Source organism: Ascaphus truei, chromosome 4 (genome assembly GCF_040206685.1).
Source record: "Ascaphus truei isolate aAscTru1 chromosome 4, aAscTru1.hap1, whole genome shotgun sequence".
Lineage (NCBI taxonomy): Eukaryota > Metazoa > Chordata > Amphibia > Anura > Ascaphidae > Ascaphus > Ascaphus truei.
This window is the reverse complement of record NC_134486.1, coordinates 372,850,673-372,873,499: the sequence shown is the minus strand read 5'-3', so window position 1 is coordinate 372,873,499 and position 22,827 is coordinate 372,850,673. Positions and strand designations below refer to the sequence as shown.

Below are 22,827 nucleotides of genomic sequence, written 5' to 3'. Positions count from 1 at the left end.
GCACGATCGGGGAGATAGTGGTGGAGGCCATTTTGGGACTGGTGCCCATGCATTGTTGCAGCCGGTTCAGCGGCCATCTTGAAATGGCTCTGAAAGCCACAGAGACTACAAGTCCCAGGATGCCTTTCAGAAAGGGCGCAAGAGGCCATATTGTGAGACAGAGGATCCTCCGTGGGGCAGGAAGGATACAGCCAGTGCTGACGGAGGTGCCAAGGAGGAAGGTTGTGTCCAGGGAGCAGTAGCTTCCTGGACAAGGCCCAGACTTTGCCCTGTAGGCCCTGAGCCAGCCATAGTTCAGTACTGTAGGGAAGGCCCCAGATAGGGACCCTTCCCCATTAGCACTACAGCTGCACTACTGTGCCGGTGGACGGACGTCCACACGGTGACCTGCAGCCTTGGACAAGAGCTGCCTGTGGCAGCAGAAAGGTGGAACCCTCCGGCTGGCGATTGCACCACAGACCGCGCCCTGGATAAGGTGTGAGGGGAGTTGTGTTGGAGGCCCCGGTGCATGGGACCTGATCCATCATCCTCCTCCCATTATTGCCTGGTCAGGCCTGTGACCAGGAAGGTACCAACATGCACCTACACATCACAAGGGGATAGCACTACCTCACACTTGGGTGGGATTGCTTGTGCGGACACCGGGCTTACACACAGGCATCCTCAGTACTTTGGGGGAACCACTCAGGGTACGTGACTATTGCATGGTATTATTGCTGCCTTGTATTGAATGTAGTATATCCTACAGTATATACTGTTGTGGGACAGTGTCAGGGAGAGTGTGTATAGAAGAGAGAGGGAGAGGGAATGTAAGGGAGAGAGTATGAGGGGGTGAGGAAGTGTAAGGGCAGGTCCATACTGCCGCAGACCGCGCAGAGGTTTCCATGTGGGGCACGATCACATTGCCTAAAGGCACTGATCGTGCCCATCGACAGCACGGACGCGCGCGGGTGAAAGGAGGGGGCGCGCGTTGCGCAAGAAATCAGTTCAAACTGATTTCTTGGCGCAACAGGCAAGTTACGCTAATGGTTCGCCCAATGAGGCCAAACCAGCTCCGTGGCGCCCCTAGGCACGCCACCCACAACGCATCCACCATGGACGGAAAACGCACCCGCTTCACGCTTGCGATGTCACAGCCTTTGCACGCCTCCGCGCGGGCAAAGGCTGTATGGCCTTAGTCGAAGGGGGAGAGTGTGAGGGGGGAGAGACACGAGATGGTGGGAGTGAGGGGTGGGGGCGTCGAGGGTTGGGGTTCCCCAGAATTTCACAATCTAATTCTGGGGTTCCATAACCAAAAAAAGTTTGAAAACCACTGGCCTAAAGTGTTGGGATTGCACAAGGTTAGAGCTAGCACATATGTCAGGGACTGGAGATTAACCTACTTACCACTCCTCTAAATTAGCACAAGCCTTCGGCGCCTGGGACAGTGTCTGCCGCGATCACGCTGCGGGGGCTCCATGCAGCATTAATCCTTTTGGCCCGCGACCCTCGAGCCCACAGAAAGGAACACAGTAAAGCTTTACTACATCACACACAAACGTAAAACAAACAAGTCAGCAGCTAGGTAACCCTACTGCAAACAGTGGGGTGGTTCCAACAAAATGTCTGTTGTTAAGATGCTTAACCATAAATAGATTATTGTGTTTGCATGTAGAGCGACAGTATAAAATGTATTCATAACAGCAACTAAGGAGTTTCCACATTAATCTCGGCTGCGCATGACTCGACAGCTTGGTTTTCTACTTGACAACTTTTAGAAACAAAACCTTTACTAGACGCAGTGACATTTAGGCTTAGCATACTAACAGGAAATAAAAGTAGAACATTAAGTACTTAAAAATATCCCTGTGAGAATCGTGTTACATATTTAATAAGCATCTCTGGGTAACAATTGCACAGAGGTCTTGGTCTTTGTATTCAATTTCTAAAAGACATTCGTAACACTGTACGGCCTGATACACAACCATTATCCTAATGCTCTGTATGGAAAAATATAATGAGAGATAGTATGCCTATTTGTTAATTCTTAGACAATGTACAAACTAGAGTCCGATACAGAAAGACCTTGCTCGAACTCAAAATGTGCGGTATAAAGGTGTGTGCGCTACCTGGGATGTCATGAGAATAAAAGAAAATGTGAATATACTGTATAGAAAAGAAATCCCTTAATGGTGCACTACTACCAAAGTAATAAATGAAATATTACTAGATAATAAAACTTAATGTTTAATAGGCATAAATAAAATGATTACAGCAAGAAAATCTAACAAACATATAACGGTGCTTCTAAATACAGCGAGTTAAAAGGGTGCTCATCCCTCGTACAGTGTACCAGACTCAGAGCAGTTGTGTAGATAATAGCAACTGAAATGGTGTATACTGGTAAACTGCTAGTTAGGAAGGTTTAATTCAAAGCACCAATGCTCCGCCTTTACACAGACTCAGTGGGGTACAGTGGGTCTAGCTACAAGTCTCCTTTGATACAGACTCAGTGGAAAAAATATATACTGGCCGGTATCAAAAGTATAGATACAAGCATTTACGTTTAGGGCATACACCATACTTATCTATGTCTGCAGCATCTACAATTGCTGCACTCCTAGAAGGCAGCTCACAGGTGGGAAGACACAACATACCCAGTATACAGGTGCAGCTGCGGGTTTTAGCCCAGTTGCCCTGGAAAATCTGTGGCTATCTCACAGTAACTCAGGAGATGGCTGAAATGGCCCATCGGATTAACACAGCGGGGGTCCCTGCGTTTGAATGGGACTCGCAGCCCGATTTACACAGTGTGAGTCGCATTCAAATGCAGGAACCCCCGCTATAATAATCCAATGGGCCATTAGTCTGGCTGCAGAAATCTTGCAGTGCGAGACAGCCACAGATTTTCCATGGCAAATGGTCTAAAACCGGCAACTGCAGCTGTACCTTACAGCATTCATGGCTTGTAATATAGTAAGCGCTGCCGCGCGCGACGCAATGTTTATCAAGTGCCGACACGCGCACGGCAGACAGCTTTGGCGCAGCAGCGGTGTGTAAATACAAAGACATTTCCGAGCAGCTGCAGTGCTACGTGACACTGTGAGCCAATCACAGTATGGCCTAACGATGTGATGTCATGGCCACACCTCCTAGGCGCGCGAGTCACCGTTTTGGCCTATAGGCACTAAATGCGCGCACCACATCCAGGGGGTACTAGACAACAAGCCTTAACTAGCAGCCCAACCTACGACTAGCAGTAAGGGTACAATCTGAAATCTATCAGAACAGGTCACCTTTCACTTAAATTGATGAGGGATTCTTCACTTACTCTAAGGCTGCGTCCATACAAGGACAGGCCGTGCTGAGGCGTGCGGATGCTCTGCGCTGAGCCCCTGCATCCTCAATGAGGATGCCTTGAGAGGGGGCTCATGCGAGCGTCCGCAGGCGTGCTCAGGCTTTGGAGTTTTCAGCCGAGCGCCAAGCTGTTTTTTTAGCGCGCTGTCTGCTGGAAACATCCAATCAGCCTTAAGCAGCGTCAACGTGACGGCGCCGTGACATTGACGTCAGTGCGTCGCGGGCGATTGGCCCAGCGACGTCACTGCCCCGCCTCCAACCACCTCCCCCCGGCTCCCTTCGCGCACGCTGGCTCGCCTGCAAGTCCGTGCAATCGCGCTGACTGAAGCAGGCGAGCCTCAGCGTAATATTAAGGCTGCTTTACTAGCCGGCTCATATATTGTTCTATCATATGATACAATTATATCTATACTTTTGATGCAGTATATTTGTTTCCACTGAGTCTGTATCAAAGGAGACTTGTAGCCAGACACACTGTATCGCACTGAGTCTGTGCTTTGAATGAAGCCTTCCTAACTACTGGTTTACCAGTATACATCATTTGCAGTTGCTATTATCTACACAAAACCGCTCTCAGTCTGGTATACAGTACGAGGGATGAAGATCCCTTTAACTCACTGTATGTAGGAGCACTGTTATATATTTGTTATATTTAATGGCTAACAATAAAACTAAGTTGCTGACTATTAAATAAATATATTGTCGTTAAATATTAGACTGATCTCAAAGGCTTAAGTTAGAGGAATGGGGCAGTAGCAGGATAAACCTAATAGGTAAATAACAAATACTAAAAAATCCACCAATAATAATTTAAAACCAAGCCTCAGCTCAGGGCGCTCAATAACCTATGTGGTAAGTACAGAAAATACAAATATTCAATAATAATTGTTACCACATATAACATGCATGCATCAGATACATAAATAAATAAAAATAAATAATACAGTCCAATCCAGAGGGTGATGCTATCTTCAAAAATGGGAGGTAACCCAGGTGTTCCACAGTAGCACTATACAGTATAAAGGCGTTCCACAGTAGCACTATATAAAGATAAAACAAGAGAGAAGCTCACACCCCATAGTATAGTAGGAATCCCTTTACATTGCACAAAGAATAAAAATGCACTTGCAACATGTGCATCAAGAGCAGTGGACAGAATAGCAGAAACTGTATGCAGGGATCCTCACAGTCCTGCTGACGCGTCCGTCAGACCGGTCCGTCACCCTTGTGGCTTTCGATTGGTTGTCAGCAAGTTGTGGGAGTAGCTGGGATCCATGTGCAGGAGAAGAAGCCTGTGGAGCCTAGACCGTCCTCCTTGCTCCGTTCTTGCGACGAACGTCTGGGTCTCGGTGACATCACAAGGCAGTGACGCGGTGACGCATCACTCATGCATTGAGATACTGGTGGAGTGCAACCAGATGGGCCATCCTGATGAATGCGTCAGCAAGAGTGTGAGGATCCCTGCATACAGTTCCTGCACTACGGAGACCCTATCAGCTATTCTGTTCACTGCTCTTGATGCACAGACATGTTGTAAATGCATTTTTATTCTTTGTGCCAAGTAAAGGAAATCGTACTATACTATGAGGTGTGCACTTCTCTCTTGTTTTATCTTTATATTTCTTTCCTGTAATCATTTTAGTTATGCCTATTAAACATTAAGTTGTATTATCTATTAGTGCGCCATTAAAGGATTTATTTTCTCTATGTACGCACAAGTGCATTTTCTTTTAATGTACAAACTACCCAACAAGTAGCACAAAACGAAAAATGTCAGCCTGCTTAATACATACAGTATCTTTGTAAATGGCTATTAGATACCGAATGCCGATAAGGTAATATGGATTGCACAAAGTGCAATGCATGCTCCCTCTAAGTGCTTACTGTATATCAGAGAACCTTTTCAGACTTAATACTCCCAATGAGTTCATGAAAACAGGGAGTACCATTGATTAAATAGAAGTATTGGTCGTTTTAGAAGGTGCGAAATGGTGTTACTCACAATTCTCTAAGATGCCCAATTAAAGTTCAAGGGTGATATTTTAATATTTTAAAAGTAAAATAGTAAGGATAATTTATCATAGCAGGAGGGATGGTTTTAGTAACACACGTAGTGCCCACTGCATGCATCTGTCACACAGGCAATTATCTGCCCTGGCATGAGGGCTGGAACTAGGGGCACAGGGAGTGCTACAGCCCCCATAGGTTTCTGCATTATTACATTATGAAAGTGTATCTTCTTGGTTTCTAATGTACAGCACCCCCACCCAAAAAATAGTTCTGCACGCCTGTGCACAAGGTGTCACTGAACTGTGTGTGTGATAATTATATGTAAATGATGCAAAATACTGCAAGAAGGGTTGATGCAGATTTTGAGTTTTTCCGCCAGCTCATTGAATCAAATAAATAGATAAAACTTGCGTTTTACCCAAATCTGTATTGGACGTAGAGTAGCACAGTAAATGAAGCATATATACTATAGAAATAAACACATACATATTCCGTGCTCTACTTAAAATCCCAGCTTTACTACACACTATAGAAATACTCTCTGCTAGTGTACATGCCCAGAGGTATGAATATAGTTAATTAACTTTATTAAAAGCGTTTGATAAAAAATACACCTTGTTGGTTAATTTTCCATTGTTCATTAATACTGTACACGCATAATATGAAATGTGGGTAAATATTGTATTAGTTGAATACTATTGTGATGGATATTTTGGATATATTTTATCTTTCATTAGAGCACCTACAGTAAATAAAAACTGCTATATTCACATATGTAGCAGCTGGGAAGTTTTATTCATCTCACAGTAATGTATTTGTCACATTGAGATGACCACAGACGATATTAAATGGTTAGATGAAAAGCTACCGATGTGACTGCAGTATTGTTGTTTATGAAGGCTACATTTACCGTTTGCATCATGTGTGCATATCAGGGCTCTTTAGACTAAATTCATATCTGTACAAATGCCATTGAAAACAAAATTGCGACACACACACGGATGTGATTACACTATCTGCTATGATTCCCGAGGGCAGGATTAAGAGACTGGAACAACAATTATGTATCTCAGGGGTGCTCAACTCCAATGCTCAACACCCCCCACCCTCCGTCCCCCAAACAGTTAATGTTTTCAGGATATCCCAGCTTCAGCACAGGAGGCTCAGTCGAAAGCCTTTGACTGAGCCACCTGTGCTGAAGCAGGGACATTCTGAAAACCTGACCCATTGGAGGACTGGAGTTGAGCACCACAGATGTAACCGACTAAAGGAGGTCAATGAATGGGCCATGTCCCAAAGACCATGATCTGCTGCAGTAGGCCGGAAGCTAGATTTTGATGCCATTTCAATTCTTTAGGTTCATAATAGCAATACCGACTCAGCCTATTGACTTCCAAAATGATGGGAAGGGAGTGAGCAACGTGGCCTCTCCAAGCAAAATGAGAGACTTGAACTGATCAATAATGGCTCTCTGCATTTAGCATTGTTGCTTCACTAGAAAGAGAACCCGCATTTTATTCTTTCATGACGACCATAAAAAGCAGAGCTGACGTCAGTGCCCAGCAGACCCGGCATTTACAAAATGTACTGTACCATTACATACAGTGAAAAGTAGAAAAATGTAGCAGGAGTCTGAAGGCACAAGACATTACCCACTCATCATGAGCAATCACTACAGATGATTAGTAGTCTGCATGCAGCAGTTAAAGGAGCGATCCAAGCCGTTTGTTTTCTTTAATTTTTTTAAATACAGGTTTGAAGCATGGGGTCTCCGGAGATGAACACTGTTAATTGCAGCTCCAGGGACCCCTTGCTCCCAGAGATACTTACCTCCGAAGGGGGTGCCAGTATGTCCTGTTTCTGCAGTTTAAAGCCCCCCATTCACATGGGGCCAATAACAAGCCGCACCTGATGACATCACGGCTTCCTATTGGCCCGGGAGCTTTGAAAAGAAGACATAATGTGACAGGTGAGGTGGTTACCGGCACCCACAATGAAGCGTAGTATCTCCGGAAGCAGGGAGCTAAAATTAATAGGGTTCAGCTCTGGACGCCCCCTGCTCCAATCCTGTATTAATAAAATGTAAGGAACGCAAAAAAAAAAAAAATGGCTTGGATTGCCTCTTAACAGCAGGGAAATAAAGAGAATAGAGGCCAAGTTAAATACTGTATCGTTTACAAACAAATATGTGTATTCTATTTACGGACCGATGCAGAAAATATGATAAAGAGATCTCGCACCAGCCTGGGTGTTTTATCAATGTTTCATTTAATTTAATTTATTTATAAAATGTTTGACCAGGAAGAAATACATTGAGAGTTACCTCTCGTTTTCAATGATGTCCTGGGCAAATATCAATTGTACTTTGAAGAATTAAGATGAAGTCAGCAGTTTGTAAATAAATCTACAAAGATCCCATAGGAATCAGAATCATTTAAGCATCATGAAAATGGTAACTTTTTCTTAAAACATCACACCCCTTTTTCGTGTTTTTTTTTTTCTCTTCCCGATTCCCAGATTACGGACCTTTGGGGGAGCCCACTGAACCCCAAGGTATTTGTGGATTCCTGGATGGGTTTTGTCACCAACAGAAAGCCTCAATATCTTCTCTCCATGACGTTGCAGCTTTCTATCGTCTGCCAAAGTGAGGCTGACCACGGCAATCATTTCCTTCTCCCCCATCCGCGTGCTCCTGCCCAGTGGTTAAAAGAAACAGAGTAATATCTCAGGAACCACGGGGTTTCCCAGACATTATGGGGAACCCGAATCAACTCGGAGGGACCTCCCGGGGTCAGGTAATTGAAGCTCCCCTCCAGTCCAAGAAAAATAAATAAAAGGTCAGAGCAAACTGGTGCTTTAAGCTATTTCCACCACAGTTCAAATGCTTCAAAAATCATAACTAAAAACTATTTTACATACTGAACATTTTTTTGTCATGTCATTTGTAAAACTATAATGGTTTCAAAATCAAAGTGCTAAGCAGTTCTTAGCTGCAAAGTTTATATTACATTTATTCTCTAGAGGGAAAATGACAGGTACTCCAGTTTTGCAACAGCATTTTTAAACTGACAATAATTGCATATTGCAACCTCTAGACTATACAACACATTTGCGCTATTGCAAAACTTCAGTGTGAGTTAGACAAACACTGAACAAGCCTAAATATCAGGTTACCAGAGTTCTTCAATACAGTTAGGAGCAACACATCTAATTTAACATGTCAACACATTTTGATGTTGCTTAAATTATTTAATACTTTTGTCACTGACACATCCTGAAAAATACAGACTTCAATGACTTTACCAAATACTGTAGATGCAGTTTTACGCAGTACATTATACTGAATGTGTTCAAGATATGCACATGCCCTTTGTTGCGCTGCATTTTAAATAACCAGAACATACCACACAATACAGGTACCAACCTTGATGAAATTACAAAGACTGCTTTACTCAGACAGGAACACATTTTTGATAGGTATAGAAGAATTATACAAGTTTTTTATTTTTTTTTACATTTTTAGATGTCATAATATCCATACCTGGTCATCCAGGTTTATCAGCTCGCTGGTTACACAGAGGCAATGGGAAACATCTTGAACGTATTTAGGTTGTAAACATGCACATTTGTCTCGTAAGAGCTCAATCATTCTCTTTAGTTCTTTCAACTATGGTTGTTACTACATGTCTCTATGACCACGGATGTTTTAATGTTCGGAAATAAAGCAGCAGAGCAGAATATTCTATGTTCTACAATGTAAAAGGATATTCTTATTAAAGAAAATTCTGAAGCATACATGAAAGAAATAGCTGTTTTTTTTTAAATGGCTATTTTGAGTGATTATGGTCCATATTTACGAAGTAGACTGAGATACGCTCAACGTGAAAAGAGGGGCAATTACTACTGAAGAAAAATCCCAAACAGTGAGGAAAGGCGGTGCTCACAGGGAAATAGGCATACTGTACAAACTGTGATAGAAAGGATCCCTTTGTGTGGCACTAAAGAGACACCCTGAATTAAAATTAAATGCTTGAATAGTATTTACTAAAATAATACTGTTTGGACATGACGACGAAAAACGGACAAAACAAATAAAATCAATTAAAAATGTTGGAGGGTGAGTGGGCGTATATGTACTCCTAATTAAGCTACTGAGCAGTGTGGATAGACTTATAGTATAAATAGCACCTTAATGCTTATAATCTATATAGGTGGTACATATGATCATCTAAATGGATATATAGCTGTATAGCCACTTCGTATCCTATCACTAATTAAATGATGGATGTTACACTTAATCCATGAGATAATCTGTATATCATATAATCTTATATATAGTATCAGATTACTAACCCCAAATTGTAAGTAGGATAGGACCTCTTAACACTAAACTGTAACAGAGTGAACTGTTTAGTTGGGTTTTGTACTAAAAGTAGCACTTCAATAAGTTTCAGAAGTAGCTAGAGTCGTACTTAGCATCAATGTTGATGTTGACACTAAAAGCAGTGTAGATAGCACTGTTATATAGCTGGTACCAGTTACTGAAGATATACTGTAATTGATACAGTACAGTTGGTATAACAACAAGATTGGTTAGAGGGCTGTTGCTGCCCACGGCTGCAGTCTGTGAAGCACTCTAACCCAAAGCGCCCATGCCTCTCCGATGAGCCGGCGTCACTAAGGAACGTGACGTCAGACATGCCCGACGTACGTTTCACCTGCGTGGCTTCATCGGGGGCGGATTACAAGTGATACTGGTAAGTTTTTATACTCTATGGTCAATATGATAATTGATTGCTGCGTGTAGCCGCACTACTCATTAGCTTAAGTAGGAGTACATATACGCCCATTCGCCCTCCGACATTATTAATTGATTTAATTTTTTTTGTCCATTTTTCGTCGTCATATACAAAGAGTATTATTTTAGTAAATACTATTTAATTTTAATTGAGGGTGTCTCTTTAGTGCCACAATTCTATCACAGTATGTACCATATTTACAAGTCCTGCTATTCGATAAGGCACCATACCGAAAGCTTCAAGTGAATGGGCGATGACCTATCTTTCGGCACCGGAGGTGTCATTTGTCAGGGGGGGGAAGTATTGTAATTAGCAGTCGACTTGTTCAAAAGGTGCATACTGTATCAGACTCCTCTCTCGTTGTGATAATGTCACCTTTTATCAAGCCTACACTTTATATACACTGTATATAGTGATAGTCATTGATATTTTGTTTTTGGCAACACTCCTATTTCACGCGGGGCCGGTCTAAGGGCGAGGCGGCTGCCTTGCGCACCATGCCTTCGAGGGCCGCACTCCCCTCCCCCCTCCAGCCGGAAGTTGGATTCCGGCGCCAACAGGAGGAGGGAGAGGAGGGAGCGCGGGTCCCCAAACCAGCAGAGAGAGGTAGATGGGGGTGTGTAGGAGTGTGTCTTCTTTCCTTTGTGAGAGGTCTTACCTTTTCTGTTGCGGGCTGCCTCCTGTAGTGTCACGTTGCCATGGTGACCATCATCAAATGATGCCACGCCGTGACGTATGTCGCTGCCAGAGGAATCGCTGCTGGTCTAGGTAAGTCCCCTTAACTTTTTTATGGGGGACGGGTGGACTGGGGGGAGGGGGGGAGAACCCGCCTTGGGCCCTGCAAAGCCTAGAGCCGGCTCTGTATATTTAGGACATAATACCATAATATTGGGTCTCTGAAGGAACTCATGCTTATTTAAGAAAGAATACAGCTGACATTTTAAGTTACAATTTTCCAGGCAGAATTAACAAATAATCACAATTATTTCCAATCTTTGTCAAAAAAAAAAAAAAAATGTTATGCCAATATTTTTTTGCAAAAAATGACCAGAATTTATTTTAAATATGGATATGTCACCAAACAATAAAAAAACAAAGACTATTTGTGAAGTAAAAGTATGTTTCTATTCAGCTAGCTATTACTTCAAATGTAACATACCTAAATGATTTATAAGCAGTTAAAAAAAAAAAATCAACATACTGTATTTTTTTCCTTTTTCCAATACATAATATATAAAAAATCTCATGAGTGAAACTGGGATTTCCAACAGATCACATCAGCGCTTACATACATTGCTGGCCTCTCTGGCAGTGAAAGGGTCTTTAACCTGCCGTTCATAAAGGACTGAACATTTCCTGGCTTTCCATACAGCAAACTATGTATAGAGCAGGATAATTCCTACTCTTTGTCTCGGAAGCAAATGCCTTGTTGCCTAGCAACAAAAGGAAGTAATGACCTGTAGCAATCACGTTAAACGTACACTATACTTAAATACCACTCACCAAATATTTGAAAAGGTACCGAAGATATTTTTACTACTGTGTCATTTTATTCATGAAAGGCTGAATCCATAAGTGGCAGTGAACTGTTGATAAAACCTAGGGATTACTTTGAGTAGTTTTACTGGCTACTCATTTCTTTAACCCAGGCTGTGCTGAACGAGCTGTGTAATACGGCAGGTATATGCTTATAGGTTTCCATGTAGGGTTGCCAGGTTTTCAACCAGACAGGCCGGTAATTCTGATGCCTGTCCTTTAGAAAATCGGAGCTAATACCGGACACGCATGTTGCGGGCGGATGCGTCGGCAAGGCGAGCGCGTGGGCGGAGCCAGATTCAGAGACGTCTGCTGGAAATAAGGTAAGGACAACATTTTGGGGCATGGGGGCCACCTGGGGAGATTAAAATGATATGGGGGCGGGATAAGATGGGGCATGGGGGCCAGCCTGCTAGCCTGGGGAGATTAAAATGATGGGGGGGGGGAATAAGATGGGGCATGGGGGCCAGCCTGGGGAGATGAGATGATGATGATGGGGGGCCAGGATGAGATGGGGTATATTTTATATGTATTGGGGAGGTGGGGGTATTTTTTAAATGTATTGAGGAGGTGGGGGTATTTTTTATATGTATTGGGGAGGTCGGGGTATCTTTTATATGTATTGAGGTGGGGGTATTTTTTAAATGTAGTGGGGAGGTCGGGGTATATTTTATATGTATTGAGGAGGTGGAGGTATTTTTTTAATGTATTGGGGAGCTGGGGGTATTTTTTATATGTATTCGGGGGCGTGGGGGTATTTTTTATATGTATTCGGGGGCGTGGGGGTATTTTTTTATATGTGTTCGGGGTGGGGGGCCAGGATTGTGTCCATTATTTTTGAACAAGCCACTTTGGAAACCCTAGTTCCATGGTAAAATGGACAAGAAGAAAAAAAGTGACACACAGAGGGCTCATTTGCATGTCGTTACCCAGAATCCCTTGTTGCAGTGGAATCATTGTATGCTAAGAGATAATGGTGAAAGGCAGGGTTGTAGCCCTGTCTGAGAGATGTGAATGTGCTCACAAGTGGTATTTTTACGACATGACAACGCGTGTCAAATGACGCGGCAGGGTCACGTGACGCGACGTCACATGATGTGCAACGTCATTTGACACCGGGTTCAGTCAGGAGGGGGGGGCGTGAAAGCTGGGTCACCAGGCAAAGGGGGAGGGGGACGCATGCAAAAAACTTTGCGCACCTCTGTTTTAATGTATGGAATTACAAATCAAATATAGCTTTTTCTAAATTCTTTTAATATTGTATAAGTGTTTTAGCTAAGAACAAATAATTACTTCTGATGACCATAGGTTACCGTTAGGGAGTTTAACGCTGCGTTTGTAATTTAATAGCACACTCCAAAAAACAGATGCACGAGTGAATGAGGCCTAGCTGGTAGATCCACAGAGCTCTATAAGCGACGCTACCTTCAAATCTCACTAACGATGCGTTAAATGCAGTTTTCAGCTGTAACGAGCTCTTGCGTTATTATAATGCATGTTAGTGCTAATGATAAGCAAAAGAGGTGTTCCCTCTACAACGCATATCCCCAGAGCGCCGTTCTCGTTAACGCAGGGATTTAACATTTCATTAGTTAGGCGTTGCTGACATCCACACCCTGAACTAGGTATTTTACAAGTAAGATTGTGAGATCACGGTTAGTTAAATCATACCTATCATTATTTACAGGACTCTTCCCTCTTGGTCGTCTCTTTCTTACTTTAATGAAACACCTATTCAGGGTCTGGATGGGAGTAACGCCGCCTGTGGGTAAGACAGGCTTAACGCCATGTTATTTAAAGCTAATGCAAGGCAGGGTTAATTTAACGTGGCGTTAAGCCAGGCTAATGAGATCAGTAACAGTTGTCGTTTTTGCACTTATTTAGCTTTGTGGATGCCAGTTAAACTGAGAAAAAAAAGCTGTGTGTGCTGTGCACGCGCATAGTAAGTGAAACTTTTTTGTGTGTTGTCAGCAACATATAACGTAACAATAATATTATTACTGCTTAGAGCATGAGTAAATCTGATTGGCGGGGTAATGTTTATTTGGCGGTGTTTGGCGCATCACTGGGGTGTGTGTGTCAGTCAGTGTGTGTGTGTGTGTGTGTCAGAGTGTGCGTGCGTGTGTCAGTGTGTCAGTGTGCGTGCGTGTGTCAGTGTGCGTGCATGTGTGTGTGTCAGTGTGCGTGTATGTGTGTCAGTCACTGTGTGTGTGTGTGTCAGTCAGTGTGTGTCAGTCAGTGTGTATGTGTGTGTATGTGTGTCAGTCACTGTGTGTGTGTCTGTGTGTCAGTCAGTGTGCGTGCGTATATGTGTCAGTGTGCGTGCGTATGTGTATCAGTCAGTGTGTGTGTGTGTCAGTCAGTGTTCGTGTGTATGTGTGTCAGTCAGTGTGTCAGTCAGTGTGTGTGTGTGTGTCAGTCAGTGTGTGTGTGTGTGTGTGTGTCAGTGTGTGTGTATGTGTGTCAGTCAGTGTGTGTGTGTATGTGTGTCAGTCAGTGTGTGTGTGCATGTCTGTCAGTGTATGTGTGTCTCTCTTTCTGTGTCCTGCCCCCTCTCTCCTGACTCCCCCCACCCCAGGCGGAGCTGCGGACCCGCGGCAGCTCTGTCTGAGTCTCTTCCCCCCCCCCCCCACCAACCCCAGGGAGACGTGGCCGCACCGGCGTATGTGAGGGGCAGATACCGTGCTTAAGAGGGCCCCCTCTCCGGCAGTGCTGCGTGGGAAGTGGCGCGCTCAAACCCCCCACTTCCCGCATTACCGGAGCAGGAGCCGTGAGAGGCGAGAGGGCACGATAACGTGTCTGTGCGCGCATGCGCGGCATATGCTGACAGTGCAGCGGCCGTTAGCAATATATTCTCGGTTACCCTCCATGATCCCGGGGCTCCTTTCCTCCTCCGGTCCCGGCGGCGCTCAGTCAGCGGGACACAGGGAAGGGGAAGCGGAGGTAGAGAATAGGGAGGAGAGAGGCTGAGCAGCGGCTCCTCCTCTCACAGGCGGAGGACTTGCGGGGCTTCCGCCATCTTACTACACCCACAGCACCGGAAGCTCTGCGCCATCCATCTTGGTATACACATAGCAGCGGACGCGTGGGGGTAACGGTGGCCGTTAGGAGCGGCGCCGGCGACTATCGCCGCCGCCGCATGTCACAGCAGGTGTGTGGGGGGGAGGGGGGGAACCGTGACATCACATCACTTCCGTTTCATTTTTCGTCTCCATCTCTCCAGTTTTGCCCCATCAGAATAGGTGCCACTAAAGAAGTTTCACTTCAAAAACTAACCGACGCCATCTATTCAGGCAACGTCACGTTAGTAGCCCAGATTTCTGTGGATCTACGCCTTGGTGAGTAATTAAAAGAACATACGTTGGGAGAAAAGTCCCAGTTATAGACCACATTTTGTTGTTAATCTTGTAATATAAAAACTGTTTGTTTTTTGTCCTATACGTGCTTTCATTTTTTTTTTTAGAATACAGTATATGTGAAGCGATTACATTATAGTAACTTTGCTGCAGTAATCGTAAACGCTTGTATCACTCCTATATGGAAAATCAAATATAACAAAAGAGGTTTCAAAGGAAGAGTGAGGCGTCTTTCACCCACCTGTTCTTCCTTGAGTGTATCGTAAATGTACCAATCCGCATATTATGTACACTTTATTTTTGTAATATTATGAACCAGGTACATTTAGCTCTGAGTACCATTGTTTCCAGATTTATCAACACATATCCTCCAAATGCACCTGTTTTTTATGTTCTGTACCTATAAATTCAGCTGCACCTTTTGTACCTATTTCTGCCAGTGGTTGAAACTCATAGCCTTCAGCTAAATAAAGCATCTGGCAGATTGATAACCTCTGTGATAATGAGCGGCTGGTTATGGGCAATTTAACGTGTGTGCGTGTTACAATAAAGACGTCAGGGAAAGAAACTCATCCAAAAAACAGAAGCCGCACTCAAACGCAATGTACAAAAATTATGTATTTCTGTAGTGTCCAAAAAAAGTAAAAAAAAAAAAAAAATCACTATATATTAATAAAACAGATTACAAAGGTGCAAAAAAGGGGCGGCACACCTGAGAAAATCCCCAACATTTCGGGACACAGTCCTTTGTCAAGAGGAAACTCTTTTTTTACATGTTTGTATTATTTGTATTTTGTTTCATTATTATATTGTGATCTTTGTATCTTTTTTGGACACAATTGAAATACATAATATTTGTATGCCGCATTTGTTTTTTTACCGAGTTTCTTTCCCTGACTTTTTCTTTATTGATTATTGGGGTTCCATTTTGTTTGGGTGGCTTTGTCATGGGATCTTTTGCACTTTATATATACAGTATATCATTTTTTGTCATTGTTTCTATACATTTTGAGTGCACCTGTAACACCTTTGAGTGATAGATAGATAGACAGATAGACAGATAGACAGATAGACAGATAGACAGATAGACAGACAGACAGACAGACAGACCGATAGACCGATAGACCGATAGACCGATAGATCGATAGATCGATAGATAGATAGATAGATAGATGGAAGGATAGATAAATGACAGTGCCTATAGGTAGATTGACCCAACAGTGGAAAAATTATACAAAATAAAATAATGGAATAATAACCACTGGTGATGCAAGAGCAAAAACGGAGCTGTAGACAAGGTAAGGGTGACAAACAAGGATAACCACAAAGGGAAAAAACAGGGAGGGAAAGACAGGAATGGGGTGAGGGAAAATAGAGAGGAAAACACAAAGGGAACAAAAATGCCAAGAATAGAGCTAAAAAATGCTAAAACGAATAAAAAAATTCCAACAAATAGAAATAGATGTTCTGGAACTCTGTACAGTTCTCCACAGGATACAACCACCTCCTTTTTAACCTAAAAAACAAAAGAGGAGAGCGAGCTCCTCTTTTGATATATAGAAATATAGAAATGTAGATACTGTACATATAATCAAAAACGAATAGACGATACCACACTGATCTCTTCTTCCGGCGATGTTACAATGGATAAATCAAGAGTGTTTTTTACTTAAAAACAGTGCATCCTGGAATATATCTGTGATTGAAGCCTATCGTTCCCCCTGTGCAGTATGCGATTTATGACTTAAGATGTTAAATGGTCCCTGAATGTTAGTGATATGAGTGTGCGTGTGTATGTGTGTAAATATAAATGTATAAAGTGCCCACATTGAATACAGCGCCACTACCCTGATACAAGAGAACTCTCTTCCCATGCGTGCTAAAGGCCATGTCTATACATACGTCGCTATATGAATGCACACACAGCTGTCTCTTACACATACATATGTACAATGTAATTCTATCCCTATATACCAATAGGGACCACATAGTATCTACACACACGAATATTAATGCAACACCCTCTTACATTTCTACATCTACCCACACCATTGGTATACACTCCCACACACACCTTTTGTAAAGCGCTGTATACACTGTGGACACTTTATACATTTATATTTACACACATACTCTTACATCACTAACATTCAGGGACCATTTAACACCTTAAGTCACAAATCGCATACTGCACAGGGGGGAGGGATAGGCTTCAGTCAGAAACATTCCAGGATGCACTGTTTTTAAGTAAAAACCTTTCTCGCTTTATCCGTTGTATCTCGAAAGCTTGCACAAATAAAAGCATTTAGTTAGTCACAGAATGGTATTGTCTATTCGTTTGTGATTATTAAGCTCGGCTAACAAGGTACAGATATATATACATATATATATATACCAAATTTACGAACCAAACTTACCAGAGTTCTGACCCGGGGAACATATAATCAGACATAAAACAGCATATGAAAATGTACACAGACCCTCCAATGCTTGCAACATGAAAATAGTCACTTTATTGGCAACATCGGTGCATGATTGTGGAGCTTCCAAGCAAGTGACACCTAAAACTGCCTGTAACATGTCATTTTTTTATTTTGTGTGTATATATACAGACTATTTTCATGTTGCAAGCATTGGAGGGTCTGTGTACATTTTCATATGCTGTTTTATGTCTGATTATATGTTCCCCGGGTCAGAACTCCGGTAAGTTTGGTTCGATCTCCGGAGATCCCCTGGTATTGAGTAAAATCGATTAAAAAAAACAGGGGGTGAAGCGTCTGAGAAATACAGCAATTTGTAATACGATTTGCGAGCTGTAGCTAGCAAACTTATGGGTCAGAGACTCTTCTGTATTTTCAAACTTCTGGTGTACGCAAGAGAGGCCCCCAATTTCTTCTTTTAGATCGTTGTAGTATTAAATAAAATGTAAAAAAAACAGTAACAATTATCCAATTTAAAAAAAATGACATGCTAAATTAACATTGAAAAGGAAATCCATACATAATCTGCTACAATAATAAATATTGATCTGAACAGCAATTGTAAGAAATCAGTCATTTTTAGAGGGTAATGGCACAAGCACATATATAAAGTGCCCCAAATATATAGTGATGTAGATACTTTCTATATAGTGTGTATATAAGGAGTGGAGTAGCACAGTGAGAGGGGAAACTGGTTCAATTCCTGGTGTCGGCTCCTTGTGACCTTGGGCAACTCACTTTATCCCTGTGCCTCAGGCACCAAAAACATAGACTGTAATATACTGTATATACTGTAATTGTGAAGCGCTTTGAGTCCCACTGGGGGAAACGTGCTATATAAAAGTTATTATTATATTGCTAAAAATGAACATTAAATGTTAATTAAAAATTAAAAATGTTATATGTATCTGGTTTGACATTATTGGTAGCTTTTTTTGAACATCTTGACTGCTGTTAAGCATTAGTGTAATTTATCCAAAATCAATAACAACCCTTACATCAGAAAGCTTCAATGAGTATCTGCTTTAAAAAATAAATAAAAAACGAAGCAGTTTTGTCAAGGTTAGGAAACTAATTAGAACATCTGGGCTAATAAAGCAACACAAAAAAGGCACACATTTATTTTTGTCATACTATACAATCAGACAAAAGCTGTTCAAGTATTAACCAAACTACATATCAGAAAAGATATTGAAACAAGCCAGTTTCTTTGCTGACCTTTTTGAGTCTGCGGATTTATGCAGTGGAAAAACAGGTTAAGCAACTAAAATCTGCCATAAAAATGAAGGTGCCCTGCGATTTGGCCATTCTGACATGTTGTGCTGGATTGTTATATATGGTACAAACATTACTATTAAATCCCATAGATAAACATTGTTTTATATTAAATCTTTGGGGGGGGGGGGGGGAGAGGGGGAGAAGGGAAGATGTGTATGTGTGTATATGTGTGTGTGTGTGTGTGTGTGTATATATATATGTGTGTGTGTGTGTGTGTGTGTGTGTATATATATATGTGTGTGTGTGTGTGTGTGTGTATATATATATATGTGTGTGTGTGTGTGTGTGTGTGTATAATATATATATATATATATATATATATATATTTATATATATGTGTGTGTCTATATGTGTGTGTGTGTGTGTTTGTGTGTGTGTGTGTGTGTGTGTGTATATATATATATATATATATATACAGTATATATATATATATATCTCCTGATACAGTAACACAGATCACATCCTTTGTCACCAATCTTGCTGCATTCCCTGGTTTCTGTATCAAGGACTATTGAATTAACTCTGCAGGGGTCAGCAACATATTACAGTCCAATTATAAGGTTGTCAAGGCAGGAATTCCCTCCTACAAGCCCTTTAGTTACACGTGCATCAGTTATTTATATACTATATACTGTATTTATTTCCCAGCCTCTTGTGTTACATGGCAAAGCATTGCCTGCGTACCTGGTGAATTCAATATAAAATAATAATTACTGCAGAGGAAGGCTTTGCTGGCCCTCCAGCAGTGTAGGGTTAAAATAAGTGAACTACCGTATATTGGAAAGCAGTTATAAATGTAATTATCTGTCCATAGGAGGAAGACTAGGAGTATTCTACGAATGCACCTCTTCCCTCTCCTCTGCATTTGCAGAAAACCCTGCATAGCAGTGAAGGGGCCACACTGCAGCTTCCATCCAGGGGATGGAAGAGGGGGCACCACTGAGCTTAAACAATTAGCTTTCGATCCAGCTCAATCTGCACAGAGACATACCAAGGTCTTTCTGACAAATAACCTTACAAATGGCCAGAGGTCATTTCCGTGTCACTTTGTCTCCAAGCCAGCAAGAATACCTATACGGCCACTACAGAGACAGCGGTTTCCATCCTTATCATGTTGTTCATCATAATGGACTTAGTTGGATGAGGACTAAATCCTTCAAAGACAGAGCGATAGATAAGAACGAGGGAATATTCCCTTATGGGAACAAGTAAAGAAATACAGACAATTTCCAATCATAGCATGGAGGAAAAAAACGAAGAGGTCCAAGCTAAAATGGTCTTCTCTTTGGTGTGTACAGCAGGTGTTAAAGTCCTACAAACTGATCATGCCTTACATGAGCAATAACATGGCATTATTTCCACTTTTCCACCTCATTTGGGTGTTTACTGGTTTTAATTTCATTTCCTTGGTGTAAACTTCCACAAAATACCGCCTGATCACATCATAACGTTGAAGACATCATTTCCGACCATACAAGCAAAATATTTTGTTCATTGCAGGACCCAGCTATAGGATTAACAAACCCACCATACATATTAAAACACCAAACACAAATATTATGAGTCTGCATTAAGACTGATAAGTATCGACCCATGGGGGAAAAACACTGGAATAAAAATAGATACTCTTAAAATGTTTCAACATTGTAAAGTATACTATGTATGTGACCTTGGCTGGATGCATATGCATGTGTCCTTTTATCCTACACACCACAGTACAATTGAGCTACACAGAAGCATCACACTGCTTCCTTACATACAGTTATTACTTTGCATCATGTTAGGGATTATATTACAGAAATGTACAGTGTGCAGGCAATTGGTGCATAATCTGTGTCCCTGTATTGGTAATGGTATATTTATATCCCAATCAATAGCATTTATCTGTTTACAGAAAGGGGGGAGGCAAAGTACTGTATGGAGAATCTGCATTGCTTTTTTTTTATGTCATAAAATCATTGAAAATGGAAATCCAAAATAACTTTGAGTGTTGCCACCACTCCTGTATTAAACCCTTCTATCCTGGAGGCATTATTTTCCGGGACTGAAAGGGTTAAAGGTGTATAACCTAGGTCTCATTGGGTTGCAAATACTCAAAGTGGTACCAAGATCAATGCAGTATGAGTATTAATAAAACAATAACATCCTATCTGGACCTTTCCGACTGAATCAAGTAGGGTTTTGATGTGTTAATTGACCGCAAAGAAAGTCCACTGCAACCATCCTATGCCAACACTGTTTCAATTAATGAGCGACTTTATAAGGTCACTAGATTTAATCAGTTTTTAAGGACACACTGTTTTTAAAGAAACTTTTTTTTTTTTTTTTTACATGGATTTGCATGAATTTGTCCCAGCAAAAATCAGTGCACATATGTCAGAAATAAGATGTTCTCTCTGAGTTGGCAGCATCACAGACCCAAACCCATGAAATGTCTGTGAATTGACTGTATAACCCTGTTTTTTAGTGTAACCATATATTGTTATAACTCTGTGCCCAGGACATACGTGAAAACGAGAGGTAACTCTCAATGTATTACTTCCTGGTAAAACATTTGTATAAATAAATCAAAAACGCTTTGTCAATTAACTATACGTCTACACAGCAAGCAGAAACAAGACCCGTATCCACTTCTTTAGTTAATGCATTAGCCAAAAAGAAGCATTCAGAAGACCAGAAACCCCCTCCCCACTTGTCATCTGCAATGTACATCAACATCATTTACTTCCTAATGCAACATACAGAGTGAATAGCAGAGATGTCAGTCACTTACATTTAACGATGTGCGGATTCACCTAGTGGAAACACAATAGAAAACCCCTCTGATCGCTTGGGGGGTGGGAGGGGGATCTGTGGCGTTTTTAGGGGTTGGTCTAATAGACTGGGGTGCAAGAGAGAAGAAGTTGAAGGTTGAGCCCACGCGTGCTTGGTTTAAATCCCTTCTGGACAGCGCTTGGTTTTAGCACAGGTTCCGGTCTGTGCTGCGGCAATGGGAATCCCAGACAAAATCAAGGCTCCCCGGAGCAGTTTCCACTTTCAAATATACAGTAGGATTTCCTGGGGGGGGGGGGGGGGTTCTTGTCAAGAGATCAAATTTCCTGGCCCCAAAATCCCTGACCAAAAAAAATTGTATTTAAAAAGGCAATGACGAGTAGAAGTGACAACAGTTTTAACTTGAAGGGGCACAAAAGGCACCTCTCTGTGTGATTTCCTTCTTTCTATTGTTCTGCAGTTAATAAACCTGCTGCAGTCAGTGTGCAAGTCTGTGTGTCTCGCATATAAGACCCTCCCTGTGGGCTGGCTAACTGGAAGTGAGTGACATGTAAATGCTGCTAGCCCCATCTCATCATGATTATATATTACATATATCCCACCCTCACATTTCATGTTGTATGTATGTACTTAAAATGCATACACACACACTAAGACAAACATTCAATGAGCAGCAGCAGCAGCAGCAGCAGCAGCAGCACAGACTACATGTAGACACTGTGCACTTAGTCTCAGACATGCGATTCATCAGCACATGATGTGAATGTGATCCAGACAGGGAGAATTTGAACGTGAGGCAGACGGGGAGACTTGGTCTCTCTGTCTGCCTTTTCTCTCTCTGAGAGGCAGAGAGAACGAGTGGGGGACAATCTCCCTGTCTTTGTGAAAGGAAAAGGATGAAAGTGGGAGAGAGGAACTGGGACAGGTGCCAAATGTTGCAGAGTGTGATATGTCAATATAAATCACGTCCCCTCTGTCCATGCGTGGAGTAGCTCAGTGGTAATATCGCTGTCTTTGCACCTGGTTTAAATCCTAGTGTCGGCCTCTCGTGACCTTTGTTAAATCTCCCTCAACCTGAGGCATCACAAATTAGATTGTAAGCTCTAAGGGACAGGAAGTCATTGTATCTGCAAAATTATATATAGAGCTGTGTATACTGTCAGGGCTATGTATTAAAACACATGTCATTATTATAAGTGTAGCCAAGTCCCCTTGGACTACTGATTCACTGGCCCCTCTAACACTGTAAGGGCCTTATTC

General features: G+C 42.1%; 1 protein-coding gene across 1 annotated transcript in view; it reads right to left on the bottom strand.

Annotated features, from left to right (window-relative positions):
* VSNL1 (visinin like 1) overlaps positions 1-22,080 on the bottom strand; it is a 179,660-nt gene extending 157,580 nt beyond the window's left edge. The window contains exon 1 of the mRNA XM_075598408.1: positions 21,569-22,080. The gene's annotated coding sequence lies outside the window, so the exon portion shown is untranslated. The remainder of the gene's footprint in view (positions 1-21,568) is intronic.
* Positions 22,081-22,827: the final 747 nt, after the last annotated feature.